Raw genomic sequence first — 24,864 nt, 5'->3', positions numbered from 1 at the left:
GCGCCTCTGCTGGCTGCAGCCGAGTAGTGCACCCAGTTGAGTGAACATGCGATGAATCAACAACCAATTCAGCACAGCGGTAATGGTTTCCATTTGTTTCGACTGTGCTTTACGAGCATAAAACGCTCAGTTTTGCATCTCTTCCTTGATTAAGAGTGTAAAATAAGCATTCATTGAACAGCATGTTCATTGTTTATTTTGTAGTTTGCACTGCAAAAGCTGTGTTTGGCTCTTCTCACGCACTGTCGCTAAATAAAGAATATTAGAGTATTAATGTGTGATACATATGGATGGTGTGTGTGTGTGTGTGTGTGTGTGTTATTTTTACACTACTCCAGCTGCTCAGAGCACAAAATCCTCCCGCTGGCTGTGTTTGATCGCACCGAGGTACCGTACATCTGTCAGAGGAGGGGCGGGGGATCCCACTGGGACCCTGCCTTATCCCTCCCGGCATGACGTCACCTTCTCCATCTCTCCGTGCAATGGCTCCCTTTGTTTCTTTCTGCACGCCTTTAAAGTATGCAGCCATCCATTGGCTTTCATGCAAATGGTTCTAATAAAGGAGGTAATGCGTGTGCATGTCAAAGACGCTTTGCCACTGGGCTGCCATTTCTGTTCTAATGCCCTCGCCCTTATCAGCCACTGAACATGTCCCTCCAGGAGTCACCGTGTGTGTGTGTGTGTGTGTGTGTGTATCTTGTTGCAGCATAATTGCAAGTGTTTGGCAATGCCTGAATAAGCGCGTAACATCATGCACAAGAATGTACATGTCTGTCAGCGGCACAGCGAAACAGAAGGAGAAAGGGGGCGAGGGATGGAGGAAAACATGCTAAAAGTGTCTCTCTCGCCCGTCGCCGGGGCCGAAGCCCCTCCCTGGATGTCAGCGGCGTCTGCCACTGTGTTAATCTCTGTGTAATAACTGAATCACAGGCAAAACAATAGCGCTCTGTGTCCCTCCTCTCACAAGCCAAAAGGCCTCGGGGCAGATGGTGAGACGGTCTCGCTAGTCGGGAAGACAAAATGTGTGTTTGTGCACACAAGCAGATGCCTGAAAGCTGAACGTCAGATGCACAATGCAAATGTCTGATGGGAATGACAGACGAAGATGCAACAGGTTTCAATTCAAAACGAGGACGCGGATGAAAGAGGCGGGGTTTAGCTGAGTTGCTGTTGCTCAACTATCTGGTACGCCACGGGGGTCACATCGTGAAAAATGAAGAGAGGATGTTTTGTAAAGAAACACGCTAAGAAGTTATTTTTAGTTGAAGAATAAACAGCATCTCAGCTGTACGTGAAAAAAACGATTATTCCTTTGTTGATCATATGACTTTTTCAAAAGGAACATTTTTTTTATTTCATATTTCAACTCTGTGCTACTAAAATGACATTTTTTAAATGTCTTAATTTGTTAAGGTAATGTAAAGGAAGGTAATGTCTCAACGTTCTGTGTCAGAATACGACATATCACTTGTATTTCAATGTTTCGACCAATCGGAGGCCACCGTCTACCACAAAACTTTCATTTCTGAGAAACTGCCACAGTGAGGGAGCGATAATCGAACCGTGATATTGCGAGGGACGACTGCAACAAGAGAAAAAAAGTTGTAATCTTCTGAGAAAAAGCCATAATTTTACGAGAATAACGGCGTAACATTATGAGGAAAAACAACATTTTAGTCGCATGAAGTTGAAATATTAAAGAAAAAAAGACGTAATATTGTGAGAAATAAACAGAACAAAATAAAGTGAAAAAGAAAGTTATATCAGAGCAGAAATGAAAAAATAAGCTGCAATTTTATGATAATAAATGAAGATATATTAAGAGAAAAAATGTCATTTTTAGCTGGAGGGAACTGAAATATTGCATTTATTTTTTTTTAAGTCAAAATATTATGAAAAAGAAAACAAAAAGTTGTAATTTTGGAAAAAATGGGTCGAGGGAAAAGGTTATGCTATAATTGGAATAAAGTCCAAATGTCACAAGAATAAAGTCATAATATTTATTTAAATGACTAAAAATTGACTTTTTTTTTTTTTTAAATAAAGCAGCAAAGATGGGGGGAAAAAGAGAACAGCGCAAACTTGCTACTAAAAATATGCTTTTTCACCTTGATGACAAAGCTGAGATACAGTTTTTTCTCCAAAAAAAAAAAAATATATATATATATATATATATATATATATATATATATATATATATATATAAAATATAACTTTTCTATGGTCCTCGCTGGAAAAGCTTTGGTATAATCTGGATATGACATGAACATGGGTCTCAACGGTAAATTTATTTTTAAAAATGTACTTTGTCGTCCTACTTGAACCAGGAAGTGGCCTTCTGAGCAGCGAACTCGATGAACAAACAACCCGAGTTCGCTACGTTGCCATGCCAGACTGATATTCTATGGTCAGTAGAGCGTCGCTGCAACCGCTCTCGAGCGGCGCCGTACGTCTCATTCGGCCGCCGCAATTTTCCCCCCTCGTGCGCTCATTGTGGATTTTCTCTCTGTGTCTATCTCAGTTTCTCAGGGGGGTGATGAGGTTCTTAGTCGAGGCTATTACCACAAGAGGCATATGGGACCTCGGCGAGTTGTAAAGCTTCCTGGCTTGACGCTGACCCCCCCTCGGAGGTGTGGGACTGACAGATAGAGAGAGGAAGCAAGGACGGAGCGTAAAGCAATGCAGAATATCCTCCGTTGCATTGCTTTGGTTATTGGAGGCTTAAAGCTTAATAAAAGGGTCGCCATTCCCGTGTGGTCTCGATGTACTGCAGGTAAACTCAATGACACCATTTAGCGTATGCTTTGCACATGTGGGCTCGCAGCTCCACTAACAAGATTTCATAAGATAGATCTCACGCCGCGGACGCCACGGCCAAGGGAGACGGCTTCAAGCAGATTTTCCCAGCTAATTCCGCAGCTCCGGCCCACCGGAGGCCTCAGCGCTCAGGAATTCTAAAGCGCCTTTGCCTTCTACAGCAATTGGGATCATTTATTGACATATTCCCGCACCGATCTTTTCTTTTTTTCATGATGGGGGTACAACGGTGAGAGAATATGAGGTCAGTCTGCTGTGCAAAAAAGGGAATCTCGTGCAAGCATCGCAACAACAAGTGTCGGTCCTCGGCATTCATTCCTTGATCCGCTTCGCCGATGAGATATTCAGCCTCATCGTCACATTTGTTGTCAAGCCGGGAGAGGATTTGAATGTTTTGCAACGAAACATCCCTCACAAGCTTCGCCAAACAGACACTGGCCCTCTCATGTATGCAGCATAACACAGGTGGCCAGATATCGTACCGACACACCATTAGATCAGGTTGTTATACATCTTAAACATGATCTGCACCTCGATACGTTCTTGGTGTGTCCAATTCTCTCTTATTAAAGACTATGAAATGATTTTTAAAACAAAGCATGGAAATAAAAGCAGACAAATTGAAGGATGTGTGCATCAAAAGGAAAACTGCACTTTTTGGAGAATTTTGGGAGTCCTTACAAGTCCTGTTTACGAAGGTGAAGTGTTCAAAAACAGATGCACCGCACCTTGACGCCAAGTCGCCACAGTGTATCGCTGCTGCTGTCGCCCATACTCTCCAATATATACACTCTGTCGCCCAAAGCCTCGTCTTTTTGTCCACTTTGTCCCTCACTTCAAACATGTACAGTGTGGGAAATGGGATCGGCCTGGACAGGCATGCGCACGCACACACAAACACACACACACACACACACAGAGTCAAATGTTTCACAAAACCAACAGTCCCGTGTTCGTGTACACCAAACAGTACGTGCATGGTTTTACAGCGTAGCGTTGCATCCCTGCTATCCACCATGACAACTCAAGCCCACTAATCCCTCGTTTATCGCGATTAAATGGTTCCAGCCCAGACCACAATAAGTATGTTTCCACAAAGTAGGATTCCTTATTTATAAACCAAATATTTTCATAGTTAGAGCATTCTGAACATTATTAGAGCCCTCGAGACATGACGTAACACCCCTATAGTCACCTTTACACTCCTATTACACACTTTAGGAGACATAATAATAGAAAATAAGCCATTTAAGAAGTTGTTCCGGCAAACGTTACAGTATCTCACCCAACATTGCGCTACTGACACCTAGTGACTTGTGTAGAATACAGTCGTCCCTTGCAATATCGCACTCCCTCGTTATATTGTGGCTTTACAGAAACTAATTAATTAATTAATAATTAACTAATTAATAACTATTATTAGTCAAAACGTATTGAAATACAAGTGATATGTAGTATTCTGGTCACTAGGTGGCAGTAAAGATTGATGAGACATTACCTTACATTACCTTAACACTGCATGAAGTCATAAAGGCAGCCATGGCATGTCCCACATGACTGTGAAAAAAAAGTTCCCTTCCCATTCCGTGTGGAAGTGGTAAGCTTTTGGCTTATTAAGTTTGGAAGAAATAAATTTAAGGCTATCTGGTTAGCTCGCTAGCTAGCGGCCGTCTCTCGTCTGTGCGGCATAAGAGCTGCACAATGTGATGTAAACAATGAATAACAGCAGCGTAAAGGCAACTGTAGGGGTGTTATTTCATGTCTACAGGGCTCTAATAATGTTAAAAAGCATATTTAGAAAGTCAAACAGGTTTTCTATGCTTTAACTACAAAGATATTCCACTGAATGCTATATAGCGGAAATTCATTTATCACGGTTGGGTCTGGAACTAATTAACGGCTATAAACGAGGGACGACTGTTTTATATATCATCACAATGTCTTTGAATGCCACTTCTGAATGCCTTACATTTGTATTTTAATGTATTTATCCATTTTAACGCTCAAAAATGCTTAATTTAGAAAAAAAAATGCATCCAATTTGCTGCAATATGCATATTTTTTTTGCCAAATGAAAGGATGAAGTAATCAAGGGTAAATGGAGTGCACTACTTGGCTGCAACCAGCAGGGGCACTGTTGAGTCAGTGCAGTCTGAAGAGGACCTCCTGGCGCTGATTATTTCGAGCTTGTCTGGTTGTCCAACGTGAGCGCGGCTCGGTGCTAAAAAGCCAAGCAGTACGACAGCGTGGACGTAAAAGCGCCTCATTAACCTCGTGTTTGCAGGCTAACACTGGCACGCTGGCATTTAATCATTATTGACTGGGCTTTGACCAACAGGGCCGCCGCCTCGGAGAATCAAGCGTGACGAAGCTGGCGGGTCACCGCTATACAGCACGAGCGCACGCTTCCCGTCATCCCCTCGCCACTTACGTGTGACGGGTCACCGCTGTAAAATTAGCATTTCAAATATCCCCTTGGAGAGGTCAGTGCGCTTTAAAAAGGTAGATGAGCGTGCTTCCCCCTTGCAGGCCAACGTTAATTGGATCTCCGTCACCCCGCCTTTGTAGCATGAAATCTGAAGAAGTGTTTGCAACTTTAGAGGGGGAAGCGTCGCGTGGAATTCATTATCCGCTGTTATCGATCACAATCAATGCCTGCTGGCCGGTTGTAGCATTGAGCTAGTGATCTGTGTGTCGTCATGGCAACTGGAGTAACCTCGCAAGTAGTTACCATGGTACTACCACGACTACAACCGGTCTTCCATGGTGGCCCGACTGACCCTCAATTTACGCTGCAGTGTGCCTAACAAAAACAGGGTGGGGGTGTTTCTCTCTCTCTCTCTCTCTCTCTCCCCCCCCCCATGATTAGACGTGTGTTCCTGAGTGTGTGTGTGAGGCGGGCGCTGCAAGGAGTGGAGTCCTGTGGGCTCTGACAAAGAGCAGTGGTGTGTGTGTGTGTGTGTGTGTGTGTGGGGGGGGGGGGGGGGGGGGGGGCATCATCCCCTTCATTGTACAACCACAAAAACTAATAGGCTGTGCCCACTTCGTTTCATGCGGAGGAGAGTCAAGTCACACGGCTGTCCACACGTTCAAGTCCTACAAGTAAAGGACTTAAAGAACTTTAAGAACAAGCGCGCTGCAATGTTCCCTCCCCATGTGAGACGTGGAAATGATCTAACGCTCTGAAACGCATGACAGCATCCAAAGACTTCCTGGCTCTCCGATCAAAATAAGCCTGAAGACTCAACACGTGTGTTTTCTTCCCCGTCTAAACCTGCACAGCTAACTTTCATCTGACTAAACTGCCCTCTGAAAACGACAGCACAGCCGTTATCGTCGGTATCGGTGGTTCTCAACTGGTTTGGCGGCGGGACCCGCCCCCTTCATGACAAGAGGCGTACATTTTTCAACTCATTTCTGAAATGTCGTATATTTAAAAGACAACAAAAGCAAAGTAGAAACTCAAAAATCCCATTTCCAGTAATCCCTTCATTGGTTCCACAGCTGACCGTCATAAGTGAATTTACGCAAAGCAGGAGTCCTTCCTTATAAATACAATATTTTCATAGTTGGAGTATAGAAAATCTGTTTACAACCTTCTAAATACAGGTTTTAACATTATTAGAGCCCTCTAGACATGAAATAACACCCCTATAGTCACCTGTACACCCGTAGTACCCAATATAGTAGACACAATCTGAGGAAATAAGACAAATAAGACAGAGGTGGCAGTGGCTCAGGCGGTAGAGCAGGTCATCCAGAAAGCGGAAACCTCGCTGCCTCCAGCGGTGCCCACACTGGTGCATGAATGCCAGTGAATGTTTGATGGTGGTCGGAGAGGCCGTAGGTGCGAATTGGCAGCCACGGTTCCGTCAGACTACCCTAGGGCAGCTTTGTCTACAGATGTAGATTACCACCACCAGTGAGTGAATGAATAATGGGTTCACTTCGTTGTGAAGCGCTTTGGGTGCCTTGAAAAGCGCCACATAAAATCTAATCCATTATTGTTATTATTATTATTATAAATAAGACATGTGCTTGTGTGTGTTGCTGTAAATGTGATCCGCTGCTAGGGGAGCAGAGTGGGAGGCGGACAGGAAGTGACAACGGGGTTTCTACGTTGATTCTTTCCATGGCAAATAGGTCGAATATATGCGACCTGACCGTTCAGACTGCAGCAGATCGGATGCATACTGAGTTGTAGCTCCTGTACATACAAACCAGGCTGAGTCACATTTGGAAAAAAACATGAAAATCAGAAACAAGTCACATGAGACCAAAAGAACTGGAAGTGACCTGCAGCGCGAAGCGGAGCACCCGGTTGAGAGTCGCTGACACACAAACTGTGTTGTGTCTTTCCTGCAGTACAGAAGCATGGCGGTGTACGTATGGGTACGCTGTATGAGTGCCGACATCACTGGGGAGCTGCGGTTCATTGAGGGGAAACTGTGACACGGACGGTGACATTGTGACGCAAAGGCCAAAGGTCGCGTAAGTCCCCCCTTTTCATAGCTGTCCAGACAATGCCCGATACGACAGAGTATTAAAATAATCTCAGATTTTGACAATAAAATCGTAAATTTACAACTTTTTTCTCGGAAATTTCCGACTTTTTTTCTCGGAAATCTTGTAACTTTTTTTTCCGTGTGACTTTACTGTCATAAATCTACGAGAAAAAAACTTGTAATATCACGAGAATAAAGTCGTACATTTATAAGAATAAAGTGTCGGAAATTTACGAGAAAGAAGTCGTAATGTTACCTTTGCCTAAGGCCAAAGGTCACATCAGTCCCCCCTTTTCATAGCTGTCTCAGGCAATGCCTGTTACAACAGAATATTCAATTCATCTCAGAATTCTATTTGTAAATGTACTACTTTATTCTCGTAATATTGCGAGTTTTGTCCCGTCAGTTCTCATATTATTTGGATACTCTGTCATAACAGGCATTGCCTGGGACAGCTATGAAAAGGGAGCGGGGTAAGGAAGGCGGAAGTGAGAAGGGCTGGACATGCTCGTCTGTTTGTTTGCTGCCACGTCGCAAATAAAAGCTTGCCTGACGCAAGAGGAAAGCTTCCTTCCTTCACGTATGACACGATGATGCAACATTACCACTTTATTCTCGTAAATACTTACGATGGAAAGATTGGGTATATTTTTGCCAATGTGGCCTCTCACACTCCGTGGTGTCTTCATGCAGGAGAGGAAGAGGATTCCAGGGACAGCCTGTGCAGCTTTGGCCACAATATGAACTTGTTCCCTGTCAGGTGACCACACATCCATTTCTCCAATAACGGCTGTGTTGACTTATTCATTGTCAGCGTAGCAGGAAATGACTACGCCATTTCTTGATTGCCCACAAAAAGACAAAAGTGACAGAAGCAAAACGTCAGCAGCACGGCGCCAAACCACATCTGAAACCAATTTGCATAACAAAATTCCAATTTAGTCCAAAACGAGCATTGCAAGGCTGGCACACGGACACCCGTGCAGCTACAAAAAGTAAATAAAATCAACACTTTGTGTCATCCTGTCTCTCCAGCAGCGCGGCGAAACAAAGCCAAAAGCGAGGCGCAGAAAAAGACAGATATTGTGCTCGTCTCTTAAAAGGCATTCTCGCTTTCTTTGCTGCTTGTCTGCCGCTCTAAAGGCTGCACTTTGTGAGCCTAATTGGCCTACACAACAGCGTGGGGTACATCTCGCCTGCCGTCGATAACTGCCGTATCATTTCTGGCCTCTGCACAAGCCAACGTCGTGCAAATTGAACCCAATCGCTTTAGTTAGCAAAATGCACGTCCGATCATCGCTGAAAGACAAAATGACAGCACTAATTAAAATACCAGATGGTCACTTTGAGCCTTTTGTTGGCGCCAGCGCATTTCTTGACTTTCAACGCCCACTTGAGACACCGAAATGCACCGCCACCGACCTGCTACACGCCATCCATTATGGGTACGTGGAGGTGACAAAACACAGCAATGCCACGCTTGAAAACATACAACTGAGACATCATTCATCCCGTTCCTCATAAGCAGGAGACAAAAGAGCCCATGCGTTAGCGCGTACGTAAACCCTTTCAAATTCATGAGCTGCACAACATGTAAGTTCAATGATACGCACATATCAACAGAGTTGTTATTGCGTGATGAATTATGCATCCACGCAAGGCAGGGATGAGCGAAATGAACGTGCGCGCTCGGTGTCGCTGCAGCCGGGGCCAAGTTGGGATTTATTTTATTACGGCCGCGCGGGCCACATCACACGCAATGAAGAGGCAACATGAAACACAATTTAGCAGGCGGCGTGACGCCAAATGAGTGACGGCAAGCCTTTTGCTTTTGCACACAAAAATGTCACAAGTCGCCAAGTCTTTCACCGAATGTCGTGCATTAGGGAGGAAATGGCGGAAAAACAAGTTGTCAGCATGGATTTGACTGGCGTCTGATGGCCCAAATAGCATCGCTGTCTGCGGGATGGCTAACAAGAACACACTTTGGGTTGACCTTGTTTGCCGTGAGGGAAGAAAAGACCACCAAAGATGAAAAATAGGCAAAATTGTCAGAAAAAAAAACTGCTACATTTGTAATATTCCACTGTCTTCTGACTTAAATCTTATAGGCTTTTTTATTCTTTATTAGAACAAAATACAGTCAGGCCTCACTCTTCCCAAAAATAGACGGATTTTTAAATCATGCTGGACTTTTAAATGCATATTTAAGATAATTTTATGAATTAAATCAAATTAAATTGAATTAAGGTAAGTTTTTTCAAGCATAATAATGAACTAAATATACTATGCAGTATCCTACACTGGCCACTAGGTGTCAGTGACATGACATCGATGAGACAACAGCCCCATACTTTTCTATTCCATATTAGCTAATGCTAATCTCAAGCGCCCTTTTGAGCTTCAAACTTCGCAGCGTCAACCTTTTGAAAAGATATGCATACTTAAGCAAATTTATATTTTTTTTCTAAATTAAGCCTTTTCAAGCATAAAAATGGCTAAATTAACAAAAATACAAATATAAGGCATTCAGAAAACGCATTCAAAGACGCTGTGATGACAAGTAGTGTCCTATACTGGTCACTAGGTGTCAGTAATGTTACACTGATGAGACAATAACCACCGCAGGAAGTACACTGTCAAAAAAAAACAAAATAAAGTCTCCCCTTGCCAACATGTGAGGCTATGTTATGTGTCTTATTTATGTCCAATATGTCTTATTTTCTCTTATTATGTTTACCGTAGGAGTGTTATGTCATGTCTAGAGGGGTCTAATGATGTTAATAATTGTATTTAGACGGCCGCAAACAAGTTTTCTATGCTCTAACAACGAAAATATTCCATTTATAAATAATGAATCCTACTTTCACTTATCACGGTCGGCTCTTGACCCGATTAACTGTGATAAATGAGGGATTACTGTAGTATGTTGCTAAGTAGCTTGGTGCTAAATGAATGCAGAATCAGCCACCTGCAACAAGCGCTTGAAGGTGACATTGTGCAGGTAACTTTTCCCGTCTTGGCGCTTTTGTTTTGTAGAGTTTATCTCCTTAACACGCCAACAGCTGTACTCGCTTCCAACGCAGCACAAACGTTTCGCCGTCTCCGTCCGTTCCAGCAACACAAGACTTCCTCGTTATCCACCCAGCTCACTCACGGGGCGTGAGGTGCATCCACGGACGGATTTTATTTATTTTACACCCGTAACCTGTGCTTTATAACAGTGATACATTCATTTGGCGCGTGATTTACAATATATGACTTTTTTTTTTTTTAACAAACTCTTCAGTGCAATAGTAATTTATTGACGGTCCCTAGTGTAAACATGTGGCGGTTCGAGCAGCACTTCCCGTGCTAGCAGCGGTGGAGCCTGAGATTTTCCGTTGGGGGGGCCAAGGTGAGACTATTACTCACATAGGGGTGGCAATCTAAATTAGGCACAAAATGGCTCTACTGTATGAACTAAAATATAAGGCATTCAGAAGACTCATTCCAAGACGTGATATATGTAGTATTACACACTGGCCACTAGGCGTCAGTAGTGTTACATTGATGAGACAACAGCCACAACAGGAAGTTAAAAAAATAAAAATAAAAAAAGACGGAACTCTCCCAATGCTAACGTGTGAGTCTATGTTATGTATTATTTATGTCTTATATGTCTTATTTTCTCTTATTATGTCTATTATATAGGGGAATAGGAGTGTAAAGGAGACTGTGGGGGTGTTCTTTCATGTCTAGAGGGCTCTAATCATGTTAAAAACCGTATTTAGAAGGTCGCCAACAGGTTGAACTACAAAAATATTTGGTTTAAAAATAAGGCTTCCCAAATTCATGCATGACGGTCGGGTCTGCTCGACGAGGGATTACTGCATTCCGAAAACTACTTTCGGTTGAATTCTGTTCTCTCGGAACCAATAGAAAGTGCATGCTTGGAGCAAATTGAGTTGAACTTTTTTGGGGCGAGGCGTGCGGCGCATCACATGAGTGGAAAATGAGGTGCGCTCAGTGAATTTAACAAAAGACGGATTTGACTTGAAGAGGCTCCTTTAATTTACCTTCTCAAGGGCTTCAATTCTCCAGCATCCGCTGCACGCTTGTGCACAATAAGAAGCAAAGCTCTGCTCCTGCAGTGTCGGTGGTATATAATTCATGGCCCACCAACAGCAGCACAATAAAACATGTGCACTACTTGCATCAATACTGTAGTCTCCGTACCGTCCCAATTCCTGCGTACCCGCCAGCATGTGACGCACCGCGGATGTGAAAATAAACCAACTGTTGCGTGACATCCCGAGTTAAACGCTAAACCGCTGAATTTGAGCATGCGGCGACAGGAAGCATGTGGCGCACGGAGACGCCTCTGTTAGCTCAGGGAAAATGAAATCAAACGGCGCGGACAGCAGGAGCCGAGACTGGCCGCAGCTCTCCGGCGTCAGCACGCATCAATAAATGAACAACCTAATAAAAACACTCGTTGCTGCGGCTGAAATTATGTTTCACAGCTGCTTTCTCTCTCTCGGACGCGATGACAGACAACACCCCCGGCTAAACCCGTCTGAAAGGAGGTTGGCGCGGCTGCCGTGTGAAACATGACACAGTGCTTCGCTCAACGGCATGGAAACAGGAGTCCAGAACGTTCAGAGAATGGGTCGCTCTTTAAAAACCATACTTGCAACACAGATTAACCGAGTCATTGCCAGTCAAAACCCCACGGAAGCATTGTTCTCCTCAAGCATGGAAACAGGAGTTCAGAACATTCAGGGAGCTTCTCTCATCTCTTCTAAAAAAAAAATAAAGAAATAAAATAAAGAAATCCTTCATTTTTAGCGAGGAAAATGTAGCCAACCAATGATAATAATATTTAAAAAGAAATACATTCATGCTCATTTTGTACGTATGCTAGTCGGGCTTGCTGTCTAAAGAAGACGTTAGCAAGTTGAGCTAACGGGCAGTAATGGTTTACTCAATATGACATTGATAGGGAAACAGGAGTTCAGAACATTCAGAGGGAAATTCAACTTTAACTTTCATTATTTTTGTATTATTATTTAACTATTAATTCATATCATTAATATATCAATTATTATTATTATATATATATAAAATGATATATTATTTATTCAATATTTTATATATATATATATATATATATATATATATATATATATATATATATATATATATAATTATGAAAATATTTTTTAAAGCATTTCAAATATAATTGAAAAAAATTCTATAATTTTTTTTCCCACAGTGGATGAAGGAAATGTAAAATGCCAATTATTAATAATTTTAAAAATAAGCTCTAATGCAAAATGCAAAATGGCCATTACTAACTTTATTTTTTCAAATAAAAAATGAATTAAATGAATTCATTTGAATCAATAATAATAAATGTAAACATAAAACTATGCCTGTGAAGTGTTCATCCTGCAAGTGTTTTGCCTCTCATGGTTCTTGCTCAATGACTCGGTGGGATCGTCTCGAGTCTGACTAGGTAAGACCGCTAGATGGGTCCTGAGATAAAAATAAAAGTAGAAATAAAAACAAAAATGTAAAACATGACACCTTTTTTGCGTGCAACATCTAAGCCGTGGCTTTCTTCTCGTCTCTAAAGTAAAAGGAAACACACGTGTCAGAAGAAAGCGGCGAGAACGGGCCCTACTGGGCTCCGCGTTGCTGCTAAACTGACTCCGGCGCGCGTCCCGGCTGAGGCGGTGATTAAATGCAGCACAGCAAGCAGCCCGAGCGACGTCCAGATGTGACGCCAACAGACGTCCTTCCCCCGTCGCTGGCGTGCTTGAAATGCAGCACGATGCAGCCGTCTGCGGGCTTCCCGCATCTTCTGTTGATGGTTGTTGCGCTCCACACCTCACGAGTGCTCCATCCTCCACCTCCCCGTCTTTCACTTTACACTCCATCTCCCCCATCATTTTCGCCACTTACCCCTTCCTGTGAATTCCCTCCTGTCCCACCTGCATCCTTAACCCCGTGTACCTTCACGCCGCTTTGCCACTTCACATATTCCCCATCTCTCTTTTCTCTCCTCCTCTTATTGCCATCATTTCTTTCTTTGTCTCCCGGGCTGAGCGGGAGTACAATAGAGCGGCGGGGAGGACGAATGACGGAGGGAGTCCCATCTACGGAGGGTTCATTAGAAGACGAAGACGGGAGAGAACGAGAAGCAAGGGATGCACACGTACACGCATGCTGCCAGCCCGCTGGAGCCGTTCCAACGCTGACACATCGCTACCTCGTCCCAAATCCTCCCCCCATTTATCAGTACTCCGTACAACGTGCAGCAGCTCACTGAATGCTTCAGATTACTGTGGCAGCATCCGTGCAAATGCACCCTTTCTTCCCCTAATAAGCCCCAAAAAGAGCATGATACATTGACAACGGGGAGATTAAAAAGCCCGACGACGCTCCAGACAAGCTAAAAAATAAAAGGAAATAATCTCACTGAGGCTTACTTTTGACCGGAAGCTGAAATATGCGACGCATGCTTGAAAGAATTCTTTGTTTTATACCCGAAAAGGCTACCTGGCCCTCATCTGCAACACAAAGTCAAAAGTTTCAAGTTTTAAAGTAGGAAGTCAGCAGATGGTGAGGTTACGCTGGTGTTGCAACATCTCCAACAGGTGCTAACCAAACTAAAATACTTAATAATAATATCAAGTACTGTACAGCACCCCCCCCACCAACCCCCCCCCGGCCATCTATTGGGATTCAATGCCTTCACAAAATGAACGATGTTTACGTTTGTTGTGTAACGATGCACACGTCACGGAAGAGGGCGTGGCTTCCATCCTGGCCAGCCTTGCGTAAGGAAGGGCATCCGGCGGGACGAGCCCTGACCGGGAAAAGGCGACAGTGAGGGGGGAGAAAATCCCAAGAAGTGTTTCTGATGTTTTAGTGGCTAAATGGAGGTCATCATAATGTTGGAAGTCCAGTAGCTGTCGGTGTGATGCCCTGGCAATGCCCTGGCCCTGGCAACCTGAAGAACAAACACTTTCTTTCATGAAGACACTTCAATACCTGGGAGTGTTCGGAAAATGCAAATTGTAAAAATAAGATTGATAAATACATAAAATAAAATAAAAAAGAAAATTACGACTTGGAAGGAAAATATGGAAAATTATTTTGAAATTAATTTTAATTAAGTGAAATTCAAGATTATTTTATTATTATATAATATAATATATAATTATATATATATAATATTTTATTATTAGAAGAGTATTTTTCAAGAAAAAAATGCAGTAATAATAAAGGAAAATCATTTTAACAAGTGAATGTCAAATTTTAGTATTAGAAATGTGAACGCTAAACACAAAAGAAAAAGAAAGACAATTACGAGAAAACAAAACAGCAAAGTTAGACAATGAAATGAGGAAAACATGTAATATTATCTTGAACAAAAACATGGAAATAAATGAAATAACACTAAATAAAATAAATACAAATAAAAATGGAAAAAGCAAGCGTGGCAAATAGTTGCAATATTTAAAAAAACAAATGAAAAAATTGAAAATTACAAGAAAAAAAATCAATAAAGTTCGACAATAATATGAAAATTATTGTAATATGGTTTTAAAAATAATTCAATAAATACCATTAAATAAAATTAATAATACAAATAAAAAGTGAAAAAGCAGCTCCAAGAATAAAATTATGATTTGGAAAAAAAATCTGAAAAAAAAAGTAATATTAAGTTGGAAAAGTTGGATTTTTCAAGGAAAAAATGGTTATAATAAAAACTAAGAATTTGAACAAAAAGGATTCCAAATGTTAGTTTTAGGGTCACACTGAAAAAGGAAAAAAAAAACAGGTCCAGAATAAAAAAATGCTAATAAAAATTTAAAAGGGTGTTTTTTCCAGGAAAAAACATGTAACGAGCGAATGCTACATGTTGACAATGAAAAATGACATTAAAATTGCTGGAAAACACAAGAAAGTTACAAGAACAAACTTAGGACAATACATTTTTGATATCCTGGAAATGGGATGGGAGAATGGCTCGCTCAATGTTCTGAACTCCTGCTTCGAAGCCAGCGTTGTCCCGAGCAGAATGCTTTTCCTTTGAGGCTGAATATACAGCGCCCCTGCTGGTTGCAGCCAAGCAGTGCACTCGATTTCTTGCCTCAATTGCTTTGAGACGCCGTTACAATCAACCCCGACTGTTACGTTTGTAAATTGGGCAGATTCCAAGCGCGCGGGTGCACCCGACGTCATACGCTGTACACAATATATGCTCTTCCATTGCCTCGTGTCGCGCTCACAAGGTCAGTGACGAGCCAACATCCTTGCCAGCGGCGGCGGATTCAGGGACACTCGTGTGATCGAGGCCTCGGACTCAAATCGGGCAACTCATCATAAGAAGGACGTGCTGAGATCAGCAGCTGCTAAGATAACGGTCATTATCCCACATTAGCGGCTCGCTTTAAACGCGGCCCCGTAGGACGGCCATGCTGGATGCTACACTGTACGGTGAAAGCAAAGACGAGTGATGCTACAGGTTTAATGGTGCTTAACGTGTGTTTCATCTTGGGACAATTATGGGGAACATTGTAAAAATGGCCATTAGCGGTGGCGCATTGTGTATTTTTTTCTTTTAAACACACATTATATATATACTGCATGTACATGCTATTAAAGGAGCTAACGGTAGTCCACAATATGAACCAGAAGCATGAATGACTGATGGGCAGATGGAGGCTGTCAACACCTCCCATGTGTCCATCAAAATGCAATCAAAGCAGCAGGCAAGCACGCAGCCAGTGTCACTCCACTGTGGTCCAGCCGTGACACATCTCCGCCAACAAGAGGGAGGTAGGAAGAGCGCTTAATCTAAGTAAGTCCCGCCTTTTTCCCTTTTTAACCGCAACGGCGCTCAAGTGGCGGTAAAACATGCGGCGGGACCATCAAGCTTGACTCAAAAATCACACCAAATGGGGCGGTTTTGAAGTCCTACAAAGACGTGCCAAGGGTGAAAGTCAAGCACGGCGGCGTGCGTGAATCCACAACAAATAAACAAACACGCAGAAATGATAGAAAATATCACTTTTCTGCAGAGACTCGTCTGTCCCCCTCCGTCACACAGGCCTGAGCTGCTCTACACACAGAAAAGGGATGCACCGAGACACTTTCACTTCCGATCCCGGTGCCTGAATGTGGGTATCTGCCGATACCAGACCTCTGTTTGCTTTAATGAACAACAGATACGTACGCTGACATTCTCCTTTGGCTACGTTTGCTGATATTCTTCTCGCTAAGTTTGCTGATATGCTTCTAGTTCTGTTTGCAGATGCTCTTTTGGCTACACTTGCTGATACTCTTTTGGCCATGTTTGCTGACACCTTTTTGGCTACATTTCCTGATATTCTTCTAGCTATGTTTGCTGATACTCTTCTAGTTCCGTTTGTTGATGCTCTTTTGGCTACCTTTGCTGATATTGTTCTAGCTACTTTACTGATATTTTTCTGGCTACGTTTGCTGGTATTGTTCTAGCCACTTTGCTGATATTCTTCTAGCTATGCTTGCTGCTACTCTTTTGGATGTGTTTGCTGCTATTCTTCTAGTTAGACTTGCTAATAGTCTTCGAATTATGTTTGCTGACATTCTTGTAGTTACATTTGCTGATATTCTTGTAGCTATGTTTAATAATATTCTTCTGTCTACATTTGCTGACAGTCTTCTGGCAAAGTTTTTTGATAGTCTTTCGGCTATTTTTGCTGGTAATCTTTGGGCTATTTTTACTGATACTCTTCTAGCTACGTTTGATGCTCTTTTGCCTGTGATTGCTGATGCTCTTTTGGCTATGTTTTCTGACATTCTAGCTATGTTTGCTGATACTCTTCTAGTTCCGTTTGCTGATACTCTTTTGGCCATGTTTGCTGACACTTTTTTGGCTACATTTGCTGACATTCTTCTAGCTACTTTACTGATATTTTTTTGGCTATGTTTGCTGACATCCTTGTAGTTACGCTTGCTGATGTTCTTCTAGCTAAGTGTACGTCTGCTGATACTCTTCGGGCTATGTTTGCTGGCAAGATGAAAGCACAGACGTGGCCCATGGATCGGAAATCTCTGCAGGTGATATCGGAAACGACGCTGGTATCAAAACGTGGTACCGATACTGGACACTTAATCCTGGATTAACTGTTGCAGCTCTGTCGTGACTGCTGAAAGTCAAGCATCACAGAGCTGCTAACCAACACTCCAACGTGTAAACATGACAAGTAAACGCTTCTCAGATACCGTAAGCTCGCCAAAGCAGGCTGGGATGTAATTTATATGCTAATCATGTGATGTGATGTAAAAACACGAGTACGACTGTGAAGACTGTCAATTACAAACGAGCGTGGAGGAGCATCAGGACGACGCGTTGACATTTCACCACTCGTGTGCCAAGAGGAAGTGGTCCCAAGCTGATATCAAGTACAAAATACAAGAGTAGAACATTTTGGTGGTGCACGCTTTGAAAGGGGCGTCAAAGGTCAAGCTTAATCATAGCACCGCGCTCCTGGAGTCGCACACTGGCTGCTCAGTGTGTCGTCTTACTTTTCCGATAATTCCCAGGAAGAAAAAAAAAAAAATCAAAGCGGAAAGCAAGGAATGACAGAAAAATTGGCTGAAAACAAGCCCCACCCGCTCCCCACTGATGGATTGAAAAAGCAAAAAGAGTAAATCGCTCCAGGCGGACTAACTATTGATGCAAACTCCTCCCTTGTCATCAGCATTACTCTGCCAGGCCGGCTCATCACGGCCGCGCTCTTTGGACTGTCGTCAGCACTCCATCCTTGTGGACGCCAGCCAACAGCAGCAGCAGCCCCCCCGACCGATCAATAGGCACCGACGGCTAGGTTTGCCCCCCCCCCCGTCTCAACTCCAACACTATAAAGACTGCTGTGTTGTGCCGCTGCTGCATAGTGATTAGCCATTAGCCCGGCGCTAGTGTGTGAATTAGCTAAAGCGGTGTCCGTGTTGAAGGACGAGGCTTCACACGCACACAAGGGACGAACGCTGGACAGACAGGAAGCTCATCTTCAGGCAAAATAAAGAAAGACGGCACGAGAATAGCTCCCGCACTCATGATCGGAGTCTCCAGAGAGCCATGCTGGACGTACTCAACTATATAACGCGACCAGATCACATTTTTAATTGCATGTTATGAGAATTTGTGGGTCGCATATGTGTTTTCAAAATGACATCTCGTGGGCTGTACATGTTTGTGACCCGGGTGGGGATTCTTCAAAAGGCACCATGCAAAAACATCAGGAAACACCACAATGATGGAGTATGCGGCTGTGCCTTGCTTGTTCTTTGCCTTGCTTTATTCAAAGGGACACACTGGCAACATGTGCGATGTCAGATGGGACACAATGAACCCCCCAAGACACCCAAATGGGGAAAAATATCATCTGAAGTACAGCTTTGTTTAAAACACAAAAAGGCTTCGCTACACGCATTAAAATGAATCCTGGAGCTCCCTAGAGACTTTTTATGGGCACCAAATGGGGGAAATATCTCAACCCCCTCACTTGTTTGCTTCACTTTTGATAGCAAAGGCACTCAAACAATCAGTTTTGAAGTTTCAGGTAATGATGGAAAAACCTGCTTTTAAAAAGGCTTCACTACACATCTCAAAATGAATCCTGGAGCTCCTAAGAGACTGTTTATGGGCACCAAATGGGGGAAACATCTCATCTCCCTCAGTTGTTCTCTTCACCTGTGACACGAGAGGAACTCAAACAATCAGTTTTGAAATTGCAGGTAAGGAAGGCAAAAACATTTTGTTAAGAAGGCTTTGCTACACATCTCAAAATGAATCCTGGAGCTCCTGCGAGACTGTTTATGGGCAGCAAATGGGGGAAACATGTCATCTCCAGCACTTGTTTGCTTCACTTTTGACAGAAGAGGCGTGCCAATGATCAGTTTTGAAGTTCAAGGCAACAAAGGGAATAAAAAAAGGCTTCGCTACACATCTTAAAATCAAACTTGCGCTTCCAAAAAGGTCAGACAAAAACAGAACATACAAAACTGCAGCAATTCTCCCTTAAGAAGTCATGTAAATCCTATGAATCCATTCCAGACACACAATAATAATCGAGGATAATTAGGGTTATACGTGCAGAAAACGATGCAAAATGATTATTTCACACAAATGGTACCGTTATTGAAGACTCAATAGTGTTTTTCATTGGCTATCAAACTGCTGGCACCCGCAACTTTCTTTGGTCCCATGGTGGGTTATTTAGCTCAGTAAAAAAAAAAAATAAATAAAAATTAAAAAAAAAGCAGAGACAGTGAGTCAGCAACGCGTAGGGTGCATTATTTGGGCACTCGAGCCCACGGAATGATACCATGTAGGGCACACTGTCTAGTTTGTTTTGCATAATATTCTATGATAACCGAGACGGTCTACGTAAACCAGCATTGCTGTCGAAAACCGACTCGTAGGAAAACAGGTTTGAGTGTTTGACAGGCGTGAAGGAACCAACAGCAAGTCGTGCTTTGGAAAATCTCTTTTAAAACAGTCTGAGTCTTGTGGGACCCCTGAGACTGTTCAAAAACACAAATATATGGGACGTTTTGCCCAGTTTCACAAAGTGCATCCCTAACACTGAGCATCGTGTTGGTTTTTACACTTTAATACGTCGCTTCTTTTGACATTTTAAAGGCAGTTATGTATGTTTGAACAGTTGAACATGTCCTAAATCATCTGTTTGACCTCCACTGTACTGCTTTTGCAACCTTGGCTGTTGACATTTGCAGCCTGGGAGCAAACGTGCATTTTTAAGTGCTGGAAACGTCACGTTGGGTCCAACATGTCCTTGAATGCCACTCGTGCAACTGCATCCACACCCTCGCTTCGCAGGAACCGCTCAAGAACATGCAAGCCAAAGCTTTGCACTTGCACGTGTCTTCTCAACCCCAACCTGACAAGACGGGGGGTCAATGCCATATAGTGAGACCTTGGTGTGTACAATCACACCCTCCCCGCTGCGTGATGATACTGTCCATCACGCTCCTGTCAAAGTGCTGACATGCAGTGTGGGGCTGTGCATGTCCCCCACATGATGCCTAATAACACCACCCCCAACACTCATCCTCCTCTACCTGCACCTCATCAGCAGGATGCATTGCACGCCCTTGACAAACTGCCAGTGCAATCCCTCTACTGCAAAAAATGTCCATTTATCACCACAAGAGTCCTGTGCATATCCTTGTGTCACCCCTCTAACTTTAAAACATGACAACTTCACTTTTGGCAAGGTTATATTCAGCCACACGAGAGCACTTTTGCAGATAAGTGATGAATCCAAACACACATTGGACTCCAGATAAGATTAATACACAAAATACACTCCACCATGCATGTTCAAGTGTGTGCAACCGACACCGAGCACGTCCCACACACCCTCACAACACAAGATAAATGAACGCAATGACTTACCTAAATGAGATCCAGACCACCGTCACAGCCACCGGAGTCTCCTCGTTTCGCCTTCCGCCCCTGGTGCACCTTGTCTCGGCTCAGTTGGCGAGGGAACCGCGCGTCCGGCCGCCGCGTCCTGCTTCCAGAGTTGCAGCGAGGGGAGCGTGCATTTGCCGGCGGCGTGAAAGGGGCAGATGCATCCGAAGGAGGATGTGACAAGGGAGAACCAGCTTCCTTTAGCGGGGAGGAGTGGAGGTGAGAGGGCAGGGAAGAGCGGCGAAGCACTGCGGCGACTGCGCGAGCGACAGCACCGGAAAGGAGGCAGACAGACATCCGCTCTGCCCTCTCGTTCTGCCACGCGCTCTCATTGGGGCGCGCACGCATTACGCACGCCCTTTGCGATCATGTAGTGGCGAGCGTCCTCTGCTGGCTAACTGCGACATGGCAGGTTGGGTGTTTCCTCCTGTCTCTCGTCTGCTTTTCGTTTACTTGTTACTTTAGTGCAGGGGTGTTAAACTCGTGCTATGGAGGGCCGAGACACTGCGGGTTTTCTTGACAGACGGTCACTGCAGCAGCTGATTTTAATTTGAGGGATGAAGCTCATCAATTAAATCACCTGCTGGAGAAACTAGCTGGAGAGAAAACCTGCAGCGTCTCAGCCCTCCACTGACACGTGTGTGCTAATCAGACAAAACGGTCAACAGCACCTTCTATGGAACGTGTCTGGGGATGCATGCATGTTTGTAAAAGAACCACTAGAGGGAGCCAAATAGCTACACTTTAATTGACACCAGGGGCCAAAAGGGCTACAAAGTAACGTCACCTTCTGTTACAATGTGCTTTAAGAGGATTTCAGGTCATCATCATCATAGAACTTCACCTTTTTTAAATAATCACCACACATTGTCAAGAGAAACAATGGATGATAAAACAAAACTGGCTGAGCCAAACAGTCATTGTATGTATTGTCATTCTAACACAACAAAATTAAATACGCCTAAAAAATGTAAATAAATTAAACAAGCTTAGATAATAAAACGTGTCTAAAGTGAAAAAATATTTGTATATAAATTATCAATCTGTACAATAGTAAACAATCATTACAAATATATACATCTTTGGCTATGCCAAAGTAAGATCATGGGGGGGAAATTGGTTAATTAACACAAATTTAAAAAATTTTAAAAAAAACTAGCAATTACAACATATAATAGTTGCACCTTTGAAAATAAATCAAATAAAATTTAAAAAAAAACATTTGTCGTTATCGTTGAGTTCCTGCTGAAAATCAAGCAACATTAGCATTACAGTGGTCCCTCGCCACGTTGCTTTCATAGCTTCACTCGTTCTCGGTTTGTGAGAATAAAGTAATCAATTATCACTGTTTTGTGGTTGACTATGGCCTATTTTTAAGCTAATTTTACATATTATTGGCCTTAATTTAGCATTTTCAAGCATAAAAATGTAAAAAAAAAAATACAAATACAAATATAAGGCATTCAGAAGGCACATTCAAAGATACAGTACGTAGTGTTCTACTCTGGTCGCTAGGTGTCAGTGGTGAGACAGTAACCACCGCAGGAAGTACTGTACAAAAAAATAAAAAAACATGTGTGTGTCTGTTATGTCTTATTTATGTCTGTCTTATATTCTATTATTATATCTACTGTATTGGGTAATAGGAGTGTAAATGTGACTATAGGAGTGTTATTTCACATCTAATAATGTTTAAAAAAAAACTTATTTAGAAAGTCAGAAACAAGTTTTCTATGTTCTAATTACGGAAATATTCCATTTGTAAATAAGGGATCCTACTTTGCTGAAATTAACAGATCACAGCCGTGATAAACGAGGGTGTATGTCCGCAGGTGAAATCGTTGCTAGAAAAGCAATGATGACAATGGGGAATGTCTGGTGAGTGTCTGGGAATTGCTATGATATGCAGCCATGTTTCATCACTTCATGTATTTGTGGGCCATTAAGAAAAACACGCCTATTCTCTGATTTCACGCCAGGGCTTCTCTCTGCAAGGCTCGTATCAGCAGTTTCATCATCAGCAAGCACCAGCAAGCACCAGCAACCCGTGTGCCCCGACACATCTCATTTGACACATCGTGGCGGACACTGACACAAGCCTCTCGTTTCTCACTTTGTGACACACGCCAACTTTATCCCAAATGATCCAACAAAATGGCATCATGCCAGGACCGCACAGAGTTAGGCATTGTTACCATGAGCCAAAGTGAAGGGAAAAGCACTTGAATATGTCCTGGTCGCGCTCTGGCAACATTAGACAGGTGAAAAGGTATTGGTGAAATACCTGTAAAACCCAACCGAACCCTAGAAGTAACTGTTAAATGACCTTTATCATAGTCAAAGGAATCGTAAAAATTCCACACTTTGGTGCATAATGTGAATGTACAGCATAATGCTTACTTGCAAAGGGAATTTACACTTTTTTTTTAGTGATGTGTGCATTCAGATACGATGTTGTTACTGTGGTGTCATTTTTTTGGGACAAAACGTGATTGTATTCTATTTTTTGCAGATATCCATGTTGTAACATTGGGCTGTCACCTCCTTTATGTTATGTACGTTTGTATACTGATGTAATAAGGAGATCAAGTCAATTAGATTCCTATGTTCAACACACTAACAAATATGAAATAATGCTGACTCAGTCAGTACCAAAGTTTGTGCAGAAGATGGCTCTCTTCAGGGAAGGGGCATCCATCCATCTTGTACGTCTTATCCAAGGTCGGGTCACAGGGGCAGCAGCCTAAGCAGGGAAGCCCAGACTTGCCTCTCTCCGGCTACTTCATCCAACTCCTCCCGGCGGATCCTGAGGCGTGCCCAGGCCAGGCCCATAGAGAGACATAGTCTCTCCAATGTATCCTGGGTCTTCCCTGAGGCTTCCTACCGGTCGGACATGCCCTGAACACCTCCCCAGGTAGGCGTCCGGGATGCCGAGCCACCTCCTCTGGCTCCTCTCAGAGGACCAAGGGCTCTCCCAGTTCCTCCTGGATGACAGTGCTTTTCACCTTATCTCTAATGGAGAGACCAGCCACCCTACAGAGAAAACTCATTTCGGCCCCTTGTACCTGCAATCTTGTCCTTTCGGTCACGACCCAAAGCTCATGACCACAGGTGGGGGTAGGAACGCAGATTGACCGGTAAATTGAGAGCTTTGCCTTTCAGCTCAGCTCCCTCTTCACCACAAGAGAGCGATGAAGAGTCCGCATCACTGCAGACGCTGCACCAAACCACCTGTCGATCTCACCTTCCAACTTTCCCTCACTTGGGAACAAGACTCCAAGGTATATAAAGTCCATAAACTTGGGCCTGTATCTCCTCCTTGACCCGGAGATGACACTCCACTCTTGGACTCGAACTTGGAGATGCCAATTCTCATCCCAGCCGTTTCACCCTTGGTTGCGAACCCATCCAGTGCGAGTTAAAGATCACGGCCTGATGAAGCCAGCAGAGAGCCAATGCTGCAGCCAACAAGCCAGATCTCCTCAACGCCCTGGCTGTGTGCAAAAGGCAGCCCTGGTACAGTCCAATCCTCATTGGAAATGAGTCTGACTTCTTGTCGGCAATGTGGACCAAGGTCTGACACCGGTCATACAGGGAGCGAACCACGTGAATTAGATGGTCCGGTACCCTGTACTCATGGAGTACTCCCCACGGGATTCCTCCAGGAACACAGTCGAATGCCTTCTCCCAGTTGGCAAACACGTGTGGACTGGTTGGGCAAACTCCCATGCAACCTCAAGGACCCAGCCGAGAGTTGGAGTTGGTCCACAGTTCCACGACCAGGACGAAAACTACACTGCTCCTCCTGAATCTGAGATTCAACTATCCGGCAGATCCTCCTCTCCAGAACCCCTGAAAAGACCTTACCAGGACCTCAAATCTGGCTAGATCTGCCGTCAAAATGCTCAGCTTCCTCTGCAACAGTGATGCCACATAATTACATGTTTAGCAATTTTAAAAACATTTTTACCATTATAATCTTAGTGACAGACACATAAACTCCCACAGTGAATACAATCACATGCAATACACACAAGAAACACTCTGTATACTTTATAAATA

At 43.3% G+C, this 24,864-nt stretch overlaps 1 protein-coding gene across 8 annotated transcripts in view; it reads right to left on the bottom strand.

Moving 5' to 3' along the window:
* The window catches only part of ctnnd2a (catenin (cadherin-associated protein), delta 2a), a 245,352-nt gene extending 224,240 nt beyond the window's left edge, over nt 1–21,112 (bottom strand). For all 8 annotated transcript variants that reach the window (XM_054765059.1, XM_054765060.1, XM_054765061.1 and 5 more), the window contains exon 1: nt 20,785–21,112. The gene's annotated coding sequence lies outside the window, so the exon portion shown is untranslated. The remainder of the gene's footprint in view (nt 1–20,784) is intronic.
* Between the last annotated feature and the right edge of the window lie 3,752 nt (nt 21,113–24,864).

Source organism: Dunckerocampus dactyliophorus, chromosome 21 (genome assembly GCF_027744805.1).
Source record: "Dunckerocampus dactyliophorus isolate RoL2022-P2 chromosome 21, RoL_Ddac_1.1, whole genome shotgun sequence".
NCBI lineage: Eukaryota > Metazoa > Chordata > Actinopteri > Syngnathiformes > Syngnathidae > Dunckerocampus > Dunckerocampus dactyliophorus.
The sequence above is the reverse complement of the archived record's forward strand: the minus strand, read 5'-3'. Positions and strand labels throughout refer to the sequence as shown.